Below are 5,703 nucleotides of genomic sequence, written 5' to 3' on the forward strand. Positions count from 1 at the left end.
TTGCAACAGGTTCTGGTTTTCTACCTTACTGCTGCTGCAATTTACTTATCCTTATTTGAAAATCCCAAAAAAATTATTCCTATATTGCTGCATAAACTTTTCGTCATAAAGTTTTCATCTCTACAACGAAAGATACATTGCAGAATTCCAACCGTATAGCACCATCTGCTAGATCTTGCTACTATATTTTTTTTATCCAAATTTCTACGAAATTTTTATGACATCTTTGACATTTCCTAACAGCAGATTTCCTTTGGTTTTGTTAAAAAATTCTAAATATAAACCATTGATATTTTATGTCTAATCTGCTATACTTGAAAATCTGCACTGTAAAATTTCAATCGCATAGCACTATTTGTTTGATCTTGATACTACATTGTTTCTATCCAAATCTCTACAAAATTTTTATGATAGCTTTGACACTTCCTAATAGTAGATTTCCCTTTGGTTTCATCAAAAAATTCTCAATATAAACTACTAATCTTTTACATCCAATCTGCTATACTTAAAAATCTGTGCTGCAGAAAATTTCAACCGCATATTGTTGCCTTAACCCATCTATTTGCAATCTTTTTTGAATGAAATTTATTATACACTTCATAGATCATCTTGGCTTCCATCTAAGATTGATCTATTAAGAAATTTATCTCTAAAAATGATTTTGTGTTGCTGCAAATTTTCGTTGTAACCCGCTGAAATTTTTCGATGAGAATTCTGCAATCGCAACTTGCACCAATTTCCTTGCTGTTATACTGCCAAAATTTTCTTGATTAAATTAGATATCCTTGCTGTCATATAAACTATGATTTTGCTATCAATTCCCTCCTCAATTCTCAAAGTCTTTGGTGGAAATTACGTCGAGAAACCGTTGTTTCTTCGACGACAATTCTACTCTTACAAGACAGCACATACTTGCTGCAACTTCCACTGATTTCTATCAAACCTTTGCTACCATCTACCATAGATCCAAAACTTTCACCTACAGCCCTAAAACTCCACCAAACCACACCCTCAAACTGCACCCAAAATAGCCACAAAATAAGCCTAAACCGTAGCCTACATCCACCAATCCACCAACCCTTTCGACCATCATCTAACTCAACTAATACATGCCTTTAACCCGACAACAAAAGAGAGATCTTAACATCATAGATTTGGCAGCATATACTTTGGCATCTGAGGAGGTAATCAATGCTAAATTCGAAGCCTTCGAGGCACGAATGGAGGATAAGATTCGGACGCTCTTTACCGAACTCAGATTGGGCCGACCACTAAGCCCGAAGAAATCACATCAAGGAGAGAGCTTTGCCCAATCACACCAAGCCCGAAGATATGACTTCCAAGAGAGGGGAAGCTCTATGACCGACCTCAACTATCCATGCATGAGAGTGGACTTCCCTAGATGGGAAGAAGGAGACCCGTTTGGTTGGATCTCGCGCGCGGAGCAATATTTTCGGTACCACAAAACCGAGGATGCATCTATGGTGAAAATTACAGCTATACATCTTGAAGGAGATGCTATATAATGGTTTGACTGGTTTGAATATACTTATGGAGTCCTTTCATGGCAATAATTCAAAGAAGGACTGCTGATCCGCTTCAGACCAACTGATTACGAGAATATTGACGGACAACTAGCAAAGATCCGACAAACCTCCACCATTCAGGAGTACCAAACCAAATTTGAAAGGTTATCTAATCAAACTCATGATTGGTCTCAAAAACGGCTATTGAGGACCTTCATTGAGGGCTTGAAGCCGGAGATCCGAGGAGAAGTTAAAGCGCGACAACCGTATACGCTTATGGCAGCCATCTCTTTCGCACGATTTCAAGAGGAGCAATTGAACCATGAAGCTCGGAGGACTAGGGTCGCTCCTCAACCAGTAATATTGAAGCCCTTAGTCCCCCCTAATGTCGATCAAGTCCCTACACCAAAGAGGTTAACAAGAGAAGAGCTTCGGGAGCAATATACGAAGGGGTTATGTTGGCATTGTGACGAGCCGTGGAGCCATGAGCATCGCTGTAGTAAAGGGAGACTTCTTATGATTGAACCAATAGAAGAAGAGGTCATTGAACATCCAGAAGAGAGCCTTGAACAAGAAGAAGAAGATGTAGAAGAAGAGCCACAACCGACCGAAGTTACGATACATACACTAGCCGGCTACTCAAACCCGCAAACGATGAAAGTTGGAGGCCTTCTCAATCAACAATCGATCACTGTTCTCATCGACATGGGCAGTACTAATAACTTTCTAAATAGTAAGGTTGCTGTCCAAATGGCTTTACCTATCGAGAATTGCAGCAGGTTTGACGTTAAGGTCGCCGATGGATGGATTTTGAAGTATGATCGTAAGTGCCCGCAAGTGAAATTGTTGCTGATCATGAGGCCTTACCAAGAGATAATTACATATTTCTTCCTTCTCCCTCTTGATGATTATGAGGCCATGCTCAGAATTAAATGGTTGATGACATTCGGTGATATTTCTTGGAATTTTATGCAACTAATTATAAAATTTTACAGTAAGGAGAAATAGGTGATACTGAACGGGAAACGTGGGGGCGACGTAAAAACGATTTGTACACAACAAATGGAGAAGGTTTTGCATAAAGCATGTAGCAACTTTTTGGTACAACTTGAGCAGCAAACTAAGGGAGAGCCAACAAAATTTGAAGATCCAAATCTACTTCCTTTGCTTGCTGAATTTTCAGATATATTTGACGAACCACGCAACCTACCTCTTACCCGTCGGCATGATCATTGTATAACGATTCTTCCAGGCAAATCTCTAGCAAATGCTCAGCCATATCAGTATCCACATCTCCAGAAGGATGAAATAGAACGGATTGTAAAAGAGATGCTCAAAACAGGAGTTATTCGGCCATGTTGCAGCCCCTACTCTTCATCGGTGCTCCTCATACGAAAGAAGGATGGAATATAGCGATTATGTGTTGATTACCGAGCTCTCAATGGCATAAACATCAAGGATAAATACCCTATTTCAGTAGTAGATGAGTTTCTAGATGAAAGGGAGCATAAATATTCACAAAGCTGGACCTTCGATCCGGGTATCATCAAATATGAGTATGCGAAGAAGACATCCCGAAAACCACCTTTTGAACAAACAACAACCACTATGAATTTTTGCTTTCTTCAAAAGAAGGTGGAATATCTTGGGCATATCATATCAGAGGAAGGTGTGGCAGTAGACCCCTTCAAAATTGGAGCAATGCAAAACTGGCTGACCTCGAGGAATATAAAATTGCTACATGGCTTTCTAGGTTTAACAGGCTACTACTGCGAGTTCGTGAAAAACTATGGAGAGATCAGTGCACCACTTACTTCCTTACTGAAAAAATATGTCTTCCAATGGTCGGATAGAGCCTCCACTGCCTTCGACAAACTTAAGGCAGCCATGATGACGACGCCGGTGCTAACACTACCAGATTTCAACCGACCCTTCATTATTGAGGCCGACGCATCTGGAGTCGGAATTGGAGTCATTCTCATGCAAGATGGTCGACCACTCACATACACTAGCAAGGCATTATCTCCCTCCCATCAAAATAAGTCAACATATGATAAGGAGATGCTCGCCATTGTGCGCGCAGCAACGAGGTGGAGACCCTACTTGATTGGCCGACGATTTCAAATTAAAACCGACCATAAAAGCCTTAAGTACTTGTTGGAGCGAAAGATATCATCCCCTGAGCAGCAAAAATGGGTAACAAAACTTCTTGGATTTGATTATGAAATAACTTACAAAAAGGGGAAAGAGAATGTTCTTGCAGATGCGCTTTCGTAGCTACCCGAGCAAGTTGAAGTTTCGACTGTTTCAGTTCCGACCAGCGACTTTCTTAAGGATATTAAGATGGAATGGCAGAAAGATTCAGAGACTAGTAAGATTATAAAAAAATTGGAGGAAGCACCAAGCCCCATGGCTCATTACAATTGGGACTCAAAAGAATTACACTATAAGGGATGCATTGTGCTTATGATAAATTCTACTTGCATCTTCACGAACAGATTTTGGACAAAGTTATTCCATATGCAGGGTACTAAATTGAAAAGGAGTATGGCATATCACCCACAAACCGATGGCCAGATAGAAGTTGTAAATAGGTGCTTGGAGACAGCCCAAAGCCACCCACCAAATATGACTACCCAAAGAGAACTTCAGACTAAGCCAAGTGCCATTATTGATCGACAGATCGTGACTCGATGACGACGATCCACTACTAAATTGCTAATATAGTGGGCAAACCTACTAACAGAAGATGCCACTTAGGAGAACTATGATGACTTGAAGATCAAATTCCCAAAATTCATGAATCGTCAGCCTCGAGGACAAGGCTGATTTGAAGAGGGCGGGTTTGTTAGGACTCTAGCTAGGAGAGTCCTAATTGAGAGGGATATTCATGTAAAACCTACCTAAGTCGACCCCTATTAAAGAGGTGAAGTGGCCGGCTAAGGTTAGGAGGTTATTTCTTAGAGAAGAATAAGGAGTTGTAAAGGAATAGGAGTCTTGAGTAAGAGTCCTATTATGAGTTGGTTAGAAGTAGGAGTCTTGAGTAGGAGTCCTATTAGGAGTTGGTTAGAAGTAGGAGTCTTAAGTAAGAGTCCTATTAGGAGTTAGGGTTTAGAAGCCCTATAAATAGTCATGTAATCCACCTCTTTTCATAAGCAATAGATGAATCTTTTCTGTAGCCTTTGAGCAGCAACTTGGAGGGAGGAACCCCTATAGAGAGATCAATCCCAAGTTTAGAATCTGCAAGGGTTCTAACAACTTCATTCAAAGTAAGCTCACAAATAGTTGGTATCACAAATAGCCTTCCTCCTTCATGCAAAAAGATAATAACAAATAAAACGGAAGAAGTATTAAAAGCTATCTCTATGTCATGTTTTCCTTGAGATGTTTGCATATTGGTATTCTATCACTCACTATTAGAAATGACATGAACCTAGTTATGGCATGAATAATTACCGTACTTATGCTTAAAATTTGCTTATATCATTCTCCTTTTTGTTGATGACAAAGGGGGAGAGATATATGAATTGATGCTATGAGTATTGATGCTATGATTATGCCATGCTTGCATCATCAAAAATATATGAATTAATGATAACTATGATTTCCATATTTGTATTATGCCATGTTTGTATCATGTTAAGATATCAAGAACTTACATCGTAATTATACGTGTTGATATCTTACCATGTGATGAAATGCTATGATCGCTAAACACTTGAAATGTTTGCTTTACGTTAAGATATCAAAAGCTTAAATTGTAAACTTACATGTTGATATCTTATGTTGAACTGTTACCATCATTCATATTTGAAATGTAAAACTTGAGAATGGATGTCAAGTCTTGACATCATTTTCAGTAAGATACATCATGATAGGAATCATGATGGGAGTATTGATAAGGTTAAATGATTTTAACTTATCAATATGTCTCTTGAATTCAAAGGCTTTTAATTCAAGAATGACTTATCTCAAGTATAGCATATAGATAAGGAGAGTTAAGGTTAACTCCGTTATCAATTGATTGTCATCATCAAAAGGGGGAGATTGTTGAATCTCGGATTTTGATGATGAAGTCAATTGTCATTTGTTATCTAATCCATATGTTGAGATAAGTGTGCAGGATTAACTATGATGAAAGTAAGACATGCAGTAGGAATTGCGCTGGAGTCAAGAC

This window comes from Musa acuminata, chromosome BXJ1-9 (assembly GCF_036884655.1).
Source record: "Musa acuminata AAA Group cultivar baxijiao chromosome BXJ1-9, Cavendish_Baxijiao_AAA, whole genome shotgun sequence".
NCBI classification, from domain to species: Eukaryota; Viridiplantae; Streptophyta; class Magnoliopsida; order Zingiberales; family Musaceae; genus Musa; species Musa acuminata.